This window comes from Sinohyriopsis cumingii, chromosome 9 (genome assembly GCF_028554795.1).
Source record: "Sinohyriopsis cumingii isolate HCF-2022 chromosome 9, ASM2855479v2, whole genome shotgun sequence".
In the NCBI taxonomy this organism is placed as follows: Eukaryota; Metazoa; Mollusca; class Bivalvia; order Unionida; family Unionidae; genus Sinohyriopsis; species Sinohyriopsis cumingii.
The window spans coordinates 80,566,884-80,580,223 of NC_142969.1; positions in this window are offsets into that span (position 1 = coordinate 80,566,884).

Genomic DNA, 13,340 nt, shown 5'->3' on the forward strand with positions numbered 1-13,340 from the left:
TTCAGACCAGCCGACGGACTACTCTCCTTCCTTTCAAGATAAAAGTCAAGATACTTGCTATATCTGTCAAAAGAAAGGGCATTGGTCTTCAGAGTGTCCCGACCGTCAAAAAAGAAAAACAGGGGCTAGAAAAGACAAAATTCAAGATACTTGTTATGATTGTAAAGAAAAAGAACATTGGTCTCCAGATTGCCCAAAAAATAGACAAGATTAGTCAGAAGAAAAGAGGGATTCTTCAGAAGAAGAGAGGGATTCTTCAGAGGAAGAAAGCAGCCAGGTGAAGAAAAAGAAACAGGAGAAGAAAAGAAGAAGGGAAGAAAGTGAGGAGGAAGAAGAGGAAAAGACTGTGACGGTGATGAAATTGAAAAAAACAGAGAGAGTAGACAATGAGATAGAAGAAGTCTATGAACTTTCTAAAGTGTTATGTTGTGAATTGTGAATTGGATTGTAACTATTGAGAAAAGAATACATTAATTATATAAGGTAAGTGTCTTTGAGTTTTGATTTTAAAATAAGAAGCTACACTCACGTACTCATATACACGTACTATGGGGTAAAATGGTTTTTTTTTGAGTTATTGGCAATTGAAAGTGTATCTCTTTTCGAGAGACGTGGGTGGCCCTGAAAAGGGCCTTTTTGGTGTAGGGGTGAGTTTAAGCAATCAACTTTAACTGCCTTAAGCCTTTGCCACGGCCAAGGCCTACTTCTGGACTGCGTACTGTTGATGATGATGATGATGATTTGGTTGAAATCACTAAGGGTGGTACGGTAGGCTTAGTCACAGGGTTGACGTGTTTAGCTCGGGAAGGTCGTATTCTCTTCGGTCGTGATAAAGAAGCCTGATACATTTGTTTCAGACTTCTTAACTCCGCTAAAATGTCCAACAGTACCGTGACCGTTTGACTTTCACCCTCTTGTTTCTTTGCTGCTACTTCTTCTTCTTCTTGTTTTTTTTCTTACATCTTCTTCTTGCTGCTGTTGCTGTAGAAGAAAAGCTTGTTCCGCTTCCTTTTGTCGTTGTATAAATTTCTCCAATTCTTCTTTCTGTCTCTGTCTAAAATTCTCCACTTGCGGTAATGAAGAAGGAAACGAAGGTTCCGGAACAAATTCTTGCGAGGTAAGAAAATCCACAAAATCCCAATTTACCTCTTCTGAAAGTAAGTCCGGGTTCCCTTGGACGGTCTCCACTGCTGGTGCACCCCAATGAATCGTTTTCTGAGTTTCCGTCATGTTGAAAAACTCGCATGGATGGACTACACACAGGCGCTAGCGAATCTATATAGACCACGTGACGTCACAGACTGCTCTCTTCGGATTGGATGCGGGCTGACTGAATTTTGTAACGCGTGTTTGGATTGGTCAATGAACTCAATTCGTTTCAATCCTTCCTCTACCTATAGACAAGTGCAGTTCAATGCATTGATTCACCTGTTATCGGCGCCTCAAGATGTGGACCAATGTGCAATCTTCTACGCTTGTGTCTTCGATGATGTTCCGGACGGACATACCCATGTATGTCCGGTCCACATGGACAGTTGTCCACAGGACAGACACCAGTCTGTGGATACGTAGGATCTACGTAGAAAGACAAGGATGCCTCAAAAGAGTCCTGATTTACGGTCCTACAGTGAGGCGCATCCTAAGGACAAGAAGAAGACCAATGCGGTGCCCCTTATGTTAATGAATACATTAACATAAATCCAAAGGCCCATTTCAGGGCCACCCACATTTCTCGAAAAGAGATTGACTTTCCATTGCCTACCCCATTTTTATTTTTTTTTATTTTTTATTTTTTTATTTTTTTTAAAAACAAATAGAGTGACCCAAGACTTTTTTCCCATTGTTCATATCCCCTTGAGGCTAAACAGTCCCACCCTGTTTATTCCTATATTCCCAAGTTCAATTCCCCTTGAGGCTAAACAGTCCCACGATTTTTCCCATTGTTCATATCCCTTTGAGGCTAAACAGTCCCACCCTGTTTATTCCCATATTCCCATGTTCAATTCCCCTTGAGGCTAAAGAGTCCCACGATTTTTCGTCCATGTTAAATTTCCATTGAGGCTAAACAGTCCCGGGGGGGGGGTGGGTCTGTAATGCTAATTCCTATTGAGGCTGAATCGTCCCACTTAACTACTCATCCATGTTATACAAATATAATAAACAATTATGGATTTATTTTGTGTTCGATGCAGAGAATCCACCATCATAAGTGGATTAACAACGATTATTAAAATAATGGAATCGACTTATTAAAGCCCAAGATGATATTCGAGGGGTAGAGCAGCTATTAGTAAACTTGCTGATGAAGCAAATGTTACACGTTCTGTTGCTGAAACATGGTTAGCACGACAGGCAATATGGCAATTTTATTTACTGCCACCTAAACAAAATTCAGCATGCACATTTTGATGTCCTAATGAAGTTTATCAAGCAGATATTTTATTTTTACCATTCAATACTATTAAAATTGGTAGACGTCAATCACGTACATACAAATACGCGTTGATTGTTGTTGACGTTGCAAGTAGATATAAACAGGCAGAAACACTATCAACTAAAACAGCATCTGAAGTTGTATCTGCTTTTCAACGAATTCATCAACGAGGACCCATGCTATGGTCACAGTTACTACAGGTTGATCATAGCAAGGAATTTCTGCGTGCAATATCATCTCTGATGAAAAAACATAACGTCAAAATTAGACGATGACATTCTGCAATTCATCGTGATCATGCAATTGTTGAACGATTTAATCGAACACTTGCTGAGCGGTTATTTGGATATCAATATGCGAAGGAAATAATTTGAAAAGATACGAGATCTCGCGAATAGGTTGCAAGATTACCAAGATTGATAGCTGGGTTAAATAATGAAATTACTCGAACAGTTACCGTGAAACCTATTAATGAAATTACAAAAAACACATACCAATACAACGACATGAATTTTCAAAATAACCAGTATTAGATAATGTGACTGTAAGATATTAATATGAACACCGTGAACTTGAAGGTGGTAAAACAGAGCAACTGATCATATTTGGAGTATTACGACACATCAAATTTCTAGCGTGGTAAGATCTACGGGTAGACCTGCAATATACAGATTAGATTCAACTGCTACTCATCGTGGATTTGTACTTGAACCATTACAAGTAATTCCTGAAGACACGCAATTACCACCGCAGTCACTTTTGTAAACTTGCACCTCGACGGCGATTGCATTCAAGACAGGTGAGCATCACATTTTCTCGTGTATGACCAGAAATGCTATTAATTTTATCTACGGTAAATTTTCTTCGATTATTTTTTGAATATTACCATATCATTACTGTGTTACAGATCGTACAGTGATTATTCTATTGTTGTTTTAATGTCATGATAAATTTAGCATCGAGATCAAAATCCCGCTTATTTTTTTCGTAACATTTTTTGTAACTAATCTTTTGCTTCCTATTTTATAGTTAGCTTCCTGAATTTCATCATTATTTATAACCCTCCGCAGCTGAGATATTCTTCTGACTCGAGACACTGTGAGATAAACATTTGTATCCGAGATGGTTAATCCTTGTGATGAACGAATTGTCATTGCGTATCCTAGCTTCCATGGATTTTTGTCCATAGTGAAAGCGCTATTAAAAACACTGACAGGAACTAGAACATTATCATTTAATACAAGATTTTGTTTTTCTGACGATCCTGATATATCAACGTCGATATTGATCGTCGTGTATCTCCTGGTCGACAACATAATGGTACGGGTAGATTTGAAAATTGTTCTTTATGTAACAACAATAGTTGTTGTTGAAGTGTATCACGAACTATCTTTTACTTGCAACTATCAAATCATTTGGTCTCCATAAATTTTAAAAATTATTAATAGGAGTTTATGAAATTATTTTACGCATCATCTCTCAGTGAGTTTAGTCCGTTGTAGTTTGATTAATTTCTGAAACTCTCTTAGTTCTGGATCAAATGCTCTATGATCAGTTATTTCTTCATAATAATCAACAAAATCCCAAAGCCATTTATGTCAAGACAATCCAACTAAAAGCGGTGGTTGACCATGATAGCCGCACATTATTACATCAGTAAATTTCGTCAATAACTAATCAATATTTTCTTTAACGTTTCCAATGAAACAGTGCATATTTCATCCCAAAAAATAATATATTTCTCTCCCATTCGTTCAGGAGACCAATCTCCCTTCCATCGAAAGAATTTGTGATAAGTGCATGATTTAATATTTCTTTCCCTCCTTTCTCTTGCCAGTCTATGTGTGGTTGTTAATACAACTATTTGTGAATAATTATTAAATAATAATTTAAGCACACGAATTGTTTTACCAGAACATCCAGATCGATTGAGATAAACTGTTGTATGTCTAGCTACATGATCATATACAGACAATTTTGATATTTGATTTTTTTAAAATTAAATATATTTGATTTCAACGTCGGCGGATTCAGAATAATTAAATATATTTTCTGGGTTTATTTTCTAATCAACCCATGATGCATAAGTTCCGATATGTAGTCGTTCTAGCAATTCTGTATTTTTTATTGATATAAAATGAATCCGTTGCGACTCTAATAGCAAATTCAGAAACGCTAGTTTTCATCAGTAATAGATTTATCGAAACGAACGCGAGCATTGAACATCTTAAATGAGTAAAATGCCGTTACTGACCATCAATATAACTCAGAATCGTACCTAATTTTAGTTCCGTCTGATGAATTAACATTACTTCCACTTATAAAAGTTTATATTCGATGAATCAGCAATTATAAAATCGAATTCAGCATCATCCATAATCAGTCTTGTACAATGTCGTTTATGATCATATGCTCCTCATTGGGTGAATTTACCTATTATTTTCTGCCAAGATCTTTTGTTATTTTATTCTCAAAATCAGCTATATCAAGATTTTCATCAGAATATTTCTATTGTTGTGGTAACCAAATTTCTTTCGCCGGACGATACGATATAATTGTTTCACTTACTGTTAATAATAATAATACTTTTACATCGAGCAAAGATTGTAATAATACTGTTGGTGCCCACATTTTTTCTGAAGAATGTTTGCCAAATCAGACATAACAAATGGGATGAAGTTTTTCATCAAACTTAAATGAATCGATACAAGCAAATTCAGTCAGATCAAATTCTGTTAAGGCTCCGCTTATCGATACTCTGTTCATCTCGTGTGTTGGATGTCCAACTCGCTCAAAATACGTGCAACACTCTCTCATGCCAAGAAATGTTCCGGGATAACATGCAACCATATCAACCTAAATAACATCCATATACCTATATTTAGTATTCCTTAATTCACCGTGTCCGTGTTGGACACAACTTTGTTGTATTTCTTAAAGAAAATCCAATCGTGTTTGGTTTCCACGAATTTTTCTCTCTAGCAAAATGATCAGCAACTGAAAGAACGGTAAAACAATTACTCAGTAATTGTTCAGCATCGTTATGGGTATATTTCAACGCAAGAATGTTCATTTCTTCATGGAGAGATTCTGTTGGATATATATCTCCATTAGGCCTTACAGACTGATCATAGTTTCCATTAACTGAACTTTGAAACAGCCACACGGATACAGGGCCATTCTTACTTATTTCGTTAATAAAATCAAATATATATTCTTGATAAAATGTAACAATTCGATTTTGTGGAAGTATTGTTTGTGCATTAGTCCATGCATGCGCATTATGATGAATTATTTCAATATAATCTTCTTTCGATTTATACTATGTTTCGTACAAAATCTCTCCGGTTATCGTTCTTATACTTACTGGGAATTTTAATTTCTTTCCTAATGCAGCAGCATTGTTTACTGTAGCTCATTTATCCTTTTGTGATTCAGCCAGTTTGTTTATTTTTTTCACGTTGCTGATCTATTAAACCATTTCCAAGTATCGCGTTTGTAACATGTTCCGTTACTTGTTCGACTACCCTATTTAGCCTTGACAAAATCAAACACGAACATTGCATCCGTTTTAGATCATGAGCGATGGGTTTATCATTCAGCGGATAAATTTCATAAATAACCGTGGTTACAGGATACGCTCTTTCATAATTCGGTTTGTCAATGGCAGTCAACATTCCTGGTTTGGAACTTTTACTTGATAAGGCGAATTTTTCATTATGAATTACAGGGTCACGTTTGTCACTGATAATCCAAGTATCATCTACTTCCTTGATAAACTTTACCCTGAAAAAATAGCTTTGATTATCGAGATAATTAATAATCGTCGCTGTTCGTTGGTCGTTCATTGTAGTATCGACACCATCGGTGTTGCGGATGATTATGAACGTTGACCACACAAGAGTTGCGCCATCTATGCAGAATTCTTTTTTAGCATTACGAAGAGTTCCAGTCAGTGTTTCCGTCGGATCAAGCAGACCTCGTCTTCGTGGGTGAGGGGTTCTTCTACCAAGATCGAATGTAGATTCAGAAGGCTCAATTGTAGATAATCTCTCAAAGTCCATATTACAATTAGGATAAATATATAAATTGAATTATATATATATATATATATATATATATATATATATATATATATATATATATATATATATATATATATATATATATATATATATATATATATATATATATATAATGATTCTAACAAAGAATAAATGCAAATGGCTTATGGTAGGCCCTACATGTCCTTGAAACAAAGCTTGCGTAAATGAATTCTGCGGATATCATTTACAATGTGTACGAAGAGGGACTTTAGGTCCAAAACAATGTTTGAAGTGTGGTGTTGGAGTTAGAGGAAACATGCAGTTTTGTGTGCCATTGGTGGTAAAAAAAATACAGAGAGCTCAAAATATATTATGATAAAAAATTAAAATTTATTACAATGACAAAGTTTTAAGAAATGCAAAGGATTATCCAGCCAGATTTTCAAAATATTTTATAGAAATGATTGTTGAAACAAATGATTATTATATAAATGGAGCAACAACAAAAAATGTGTGAAACATCATATCATCAAGAATTACGAGGTATCTCGTGATATTATGATCAGACATTGTCGACTAGAAAAACCACTTGGTTATGTCACTAATACTGGTTATCCTATATTCAGTATCGGTGGAAATAAGATATATCGTTGTCATAAATTCGTGTACTGAATTTTTCTGTGGGGTAATCGAAGATGATATTGTGATCGATCGTACTGATGGAGAAAAACTCACTTACTCTTTAAATATTTTACGAGCTATTACTCAGAGCCAAAATTGTAAATTCGGAAATACTGGCCGTAGTAGTAAGATCGCTAGAGCAGTTATATCTACAAATTGTATAAACAGGTGGAGAAATAATATTTCAGTCAATGAATACAGCTGGCAAATATTTTAATATCTGCAGAACATATAGCTTTTACGATAAAACGTAAAGAAAGATAACTTTTTATTATTGTTGAAGGGTGATAACTCTGTCAAGCTAAGATATCTCCAGTAGGGTAATTAAGTACTTATCTCGCTTGTTGTTACAAATATTATATTACTATTTAATTTTATATGTCATTATATTCGTCGAAAGAAGAATTATTAATTCATTCTGAGAGTTCTATGCATTGGCTGGGAATGTAACGGAATTACACACACACACACACACACACACACACACACTCTCTCAGACTTAATGTGATAGAGCGATTATGTGCCTTTTATAGTCTACGCGGAAAATTCTGGAATGTCAAGGGATGTCCTGAATAATTCAATCACGTGATTTTCTAGAACATTCTGGATTGACGAGGGATTTCAAGAATGGATTGGTGGATTTCCAAAAATACCTCGTTACTACGTGTTTCTGTTTGGAGATCCCCAAACATATTTTCTAGAATGACTGGGAATTTCCAAAAATAACTCGTTTCTACGTATTTCTTTTTTGGAGAATTTCAGACGGGATTTTCAGAATAACTCAATCACGTAATTTTCTAGATCATATTGGAATGACGGGAGATTTCCAGAATATTTTGAGTAGACTATAAAAGGCAGAGAATCGCTCTCCTCAGTCAGTCTGGAAGTGCATTCTGGAATAAACAAAGGTAAGTGAAATATGTTTGTTAGTAACCTAGAGGTTGTGTTTGCGCTAGATTACAAAATTATATTATATTGTCTTGGTTAAGTAATACAATTTACACACACACACACAAAATATATATATATATATATATATATATATATATATATATATATATATATATATATATATATATATATATATATATATATATATAATGGATTACGAAAATACTAATGATATTATTTCTGCAATTAAAAAATAAGAACGACGGCATAAAAATTCAGCTTGATCCAGAAAAAAAATTGTTTGTGATTTTGAATTATTACAGACATTTAAATTTGAGGATAGATATACACTACCACCGGAATGTAGATTTATGAAGCAAATCCAGCAGGCTATGGAGCAATCTTTGGCTACGGTCAAAGATACAGAAGTTAAAAAATTCTTATCTATCTCAAGCGTGATTGAGAAAATTAGATCAGGAGTAGCTGACGAATATAAGAAGAAACAATTATTAACACGCGTGTGAGGCAGTTAAAAAAGTTTATGTCAGATTGTGAATATGAAAACGAAGAGAAAGTTATTAATTGAATGGGAAGTGAAGATAGTAAAGGGGATTTTGAAAGTGAAAGTAGTGAAAATGAAAATTATGGCAACTGGGGTCTTGGTTCAGTATCCTTTGACTTTATACTACCTTAGATATAAATAAACAAATTGACTTGTGCATTTTTCTCGATAATTTGAATATACTCATGATATCGTTAAGAATTTACGTAGAGATCAATAATTAGATTTTCATTTCTTAAGTCAATTAAATATCGAGATTTGTGAAGAAGTTTGAAATGCATTCTTGATGATAACGGATTATGACACCCAAGCTCAACCGGATTAATAGGCTCTTGTACAATCAAATATCCATTTTTGCTGGTCAAATGTGTATAAAATATATCCTTGCTGAGCCTGACTAGCTTTTTCAAGATCTGTTTGATAGTTACCATCAGTTGCATCACATACAAGATTAACTGCGATTGTTGATATGATATTTACAATTCCTGGTAAAACATGTCTGCCGCCACCTAACGGATCATTGTTATGTTTAAGAATAGCTGCTGGCTGGGCAAGTTTTCTCCATGATTCGGCAATTTTATGAAAATTTTCATTGATAAGATCGTTGACAGATTTTTTAAAGTTCATCGGTTTTAAATTCTGGTATTACGAATGTTAGTTATTCTGCTTCGGTTATTTTATAATACTCAGCAAATAACTGGTTACGGGGTTTGCTCGTAAATCTATATCGTCTGAAGATTATAGACTCAACAATAACTAAATTGAAATAATCAAGGTCTGATGTAACTTGATTAAGATGTTGTAATGTTTCAACGATTTGTTGTTTTGCATCGTTATTGTAGCATTGTATGATAGTGGAAAAAATGTCGTAGATTATTAAATATAATTTGATGTTCATTTTTAATTCTTTTAGCACATAAATTAATAAATTCTTCTTTACGAGTTTGAGAAAAATTATATAAATCTTCTTGTAAGATAGAAGGAACTCTAACAACATTATTGGTAGTAGGTAAAACTTTTAGTTCGCCATAAACTATTTCATCAAATTCTAAATGTTGATATCCACTATTCCAAGGATAAATATTTCCATATTTTGGAACGCTTATAAATTTTTTCTCATCTGTTGTAAAATCAGCGAGTTTTGGTTCTGGCGGTCCTTAATACTCCGGTGCTATCTCTGGCCGTCCTGACTCGCTTCGGATTGATGAGTGATACATATCTACAACATAATCTTGCGAATATATTTATATCGCAGCTGATAAAGTTGGTTCATGAACGGTTATAGTTATTTTTGATTCTCTTTCGGTTATAGATTTTATTCTGTGCTGGAATTCATCATTCATTTGTTCAATCTGATATTTTTACCTGTAGTAATTCTGACAACTTGCCAAACAGGAGTTCCGTCTTTATTTTTATTTGCAAATACAAGCAAATTATTTGCTGGTAATCCACCAAAATGATTTTGATCTGATATTTGACCAACCATGATATACTCGTAACTGTGCTAGCGCTATTTCTTTCGCTGGAATTGCAGTTGGAATATTAACACTAAATTCTAGATTAGTTGAGCACACTGATAGCATCGTAGTTGTATTAAAGACAATCTGCTGAAGTAGCTCGTTCGGAGTTGACATTCTTTTTTTAAATCCTGATTTTTTCTAAATTAGGCGTGGATTCTATCAAAGTCATTACTTCCTTGTAAATTTTAATAATCTCCGTGAACAGAAAATCTAATATTTTTCAACAGTAAGACTTGTTGATAATAACGAGGATAATTTGGAGTATGCTAACTTTGCTGTATGTAATTTTATTATATAATCATGTAATTTTATGTTTGTACACGTTCATATTTTTTGCGATGATATTAAAAATACCGGCAATTGTTGTTGCAGCTGAAACAGAAATTGTTACAACTGCTGGTGATGTCATTATTATTGTTGATAATTATATCCCGTTTCCAGCAATAAAAACAGACGCCGCATATACAATTATGTCAACAGCAATTACACGTCTGCGATGTTGTTTGTACTTTTACTGTATAATCGTCAACGATATTTTTTTAGCTTTGTTTGACATTCACGTGCTTGATTGTATCTGAAATGTTGAAGGTTGATTGGGGAGCTCATTATATTTTAAGAAGGTGGGAATTTAGCAACTAATTCAAGACACCAATAATAAACAAAGCCGAGATTTTTTTCTTCGGGTTCCACAGTAAATGTTTCCTTGTCGCTTTGCTCCAACATCACTAACATAGACACAGAGGATCCAGTTAGTGTATAACGCCGTGAAATTATGTTAGATATTATAAATGCTGTAACCTGTATATACCGGTAACCTCAGCGCGATTATTAATGGTTTTATTGACTGGTGATCATAATGCTTGTCCAGACGCTACTATATTCACTGAACTGTCGGTAAAATTTTTTATGTCAACGAGTATAATACCAATGACTGGTGGACTTACAAAAAATGTATTAATGGATCTATTTATGTTCCACGAAAATTTATAAAGAACTGTACATAATTAGAATAACCAGTATTAACTGAGGTCATTTCATTATTAACTGAAACTAACGAGTTCATCATTGGAATGTTTTTAATATATTTCTTCGTTACAGCATCATTGTCTGATTCTGGTTTTCCAAGATCAGTTATTTTATTACTAGACATATTGAGAGAACCAGTCATTGTATCACCGGAATTTTTTTACTTGACCACGAATGTTATTTAATATCGTTTACACAATAACACAGGGTTTATTTTTTCCATTACTAAAAAACACAGCTACGCTATTTACAGTTACTCAGTTAATTCTGATAATATCGTGCAATGAAATATTACTCGTCTTTAATTTTCCTTGCTTATCCTGAAATACAACAACTTCAAAATTAATAATTCAGATATTTCATCACTAATCTGTTTACTAACATTTTTCATGAGTTATTCCGTCGGTGTTTTGTTTTTGTTTAGATGACGATCTTCCGTAAATATCTACCATTATACTTTAAGATCTGTTTAAAACGATTAGCGGCTACTTGTATACTCGTGTACGACTTTATGAGGCGGTAATATTGATGAAGATATAGCATTGAGTACAGAAATTACTTCACGACCACATATTGGCGAATCGGTAATTGTCTGTCTTGGTAATGTTGAATACCAGACTGGAGTTTTTATTGTGTCTACGTAATTTAAAAATTCTTTTGGTGGAGGTAGTCCATATGAATCAAAATAACTAATTCCACGTGGATCAGTCGCGTATGCAACCCAATGTGCACGAGGACCGCAACATTTATCGAGATTACTTTAGCTTGTTTTCAATATTGTTTAGTTGTTTTGGTAATTGATCACGCATAAAGCACCTTTGAAAGTTTGAATATTTAATTTTTTAACAGCATGAAGTAAATCAAAATTTGACATTGGACGGATTAACGAAGTGTTCCTGGGAGGCTCAGACCTTTTCCGTATCGATAAGGAGTTCCTGGTAATCTTAGACCCCTTCGCCTTTTTTAAAAATCCTTGTCCTGTTGCTTTCTTTAACGCCATTCCAGTAGCAGTACCAACAGCACCAAGTACAGTTGCTTCTGCAACAGCTGGGGCTGCAGTGGCTATTAACGCTGGTATAGCTGCAAGCTGTGGAAATATACTGCCTGTTTTGATTGAGTCTTTAACCTCACAAGCAGAAATATTGAGTTTAACGCCTGGTTTTGATTGTTTGGGGAGTGGTCTAAAGCGCTCTCCGTTACGGATCACTGCCATCTCACATCTGTCTGCGTCGGTTGGAGTTTCGGATTTAGCCAATGTGGTATGTGAGAAAGCTTGCCGGTAGCTTCTCCTGGGTCGGTGGTTCTTTCAGGGGTTTTCCCGGGTTTTTCCTTCATCATTAATACTGGCCGCCATGTATCGCCTATCATGTGCTGAAAAAAGGCTTTAAACCCTACAACAACAATGACGACTTCAGTTTTAGATGTTATTGCAGAAATAAATAATTTTTTCAGTTAACATGTGGTCACAATTAGCTTTTTCTATACCCCCCATTACTTAATGGAAAATTCCATTTTAGAAGATTATGTTACTAAAATTATAATAAAGAGCATGGTAATCATAATATCCTTGACTCAGACCAAGATGATGATCCTAATATTTAACCCACGCTGTTGGAAAAATATTAGCTATGTATTATTTGTTTACCAAAATCAAGACATCATTATCTCATGTCAGGTACAACAATCTTAGACGATGAAAAATTACCATAACTCCCCATCCCCCCCCAAAAAAAAAAAACAAAAAAAAAAACAGCGCTTTTCAGGGCTATCCCTATACTCTAGAAAAGAGATACTAGTTCAATTGCCAACTGTATATTAGTAAGTTAAAAAATATAGAAGTGTGTCTAAAGGCAATTCGTTTCCTTGTTTTATGTCCAAAATAAATAGAACTATGTCTATAAGCACTTTGTTTCCAAAACTAGAACTCCAGATGCACCTGAAATATGCCAGGCGCCTCCTGGGCAAAATGATCATGGAAGCAATCCAGGAAAGTAAAAGAATTGAAGAGGAGGAGGAGAGGAAAACGAAAGAACAGGAGAAGGAAAAACAATTATCCTCCCTCACCTGATGCTAAGACAGAGCTGTAAAGTCAAGCCGATGGTGAGGACACCTCCACAGAGACAAGCACACAGCCTCTACCAACACAGAGACCCGTAGTCCCACAAGTAGAGAACTGGGAC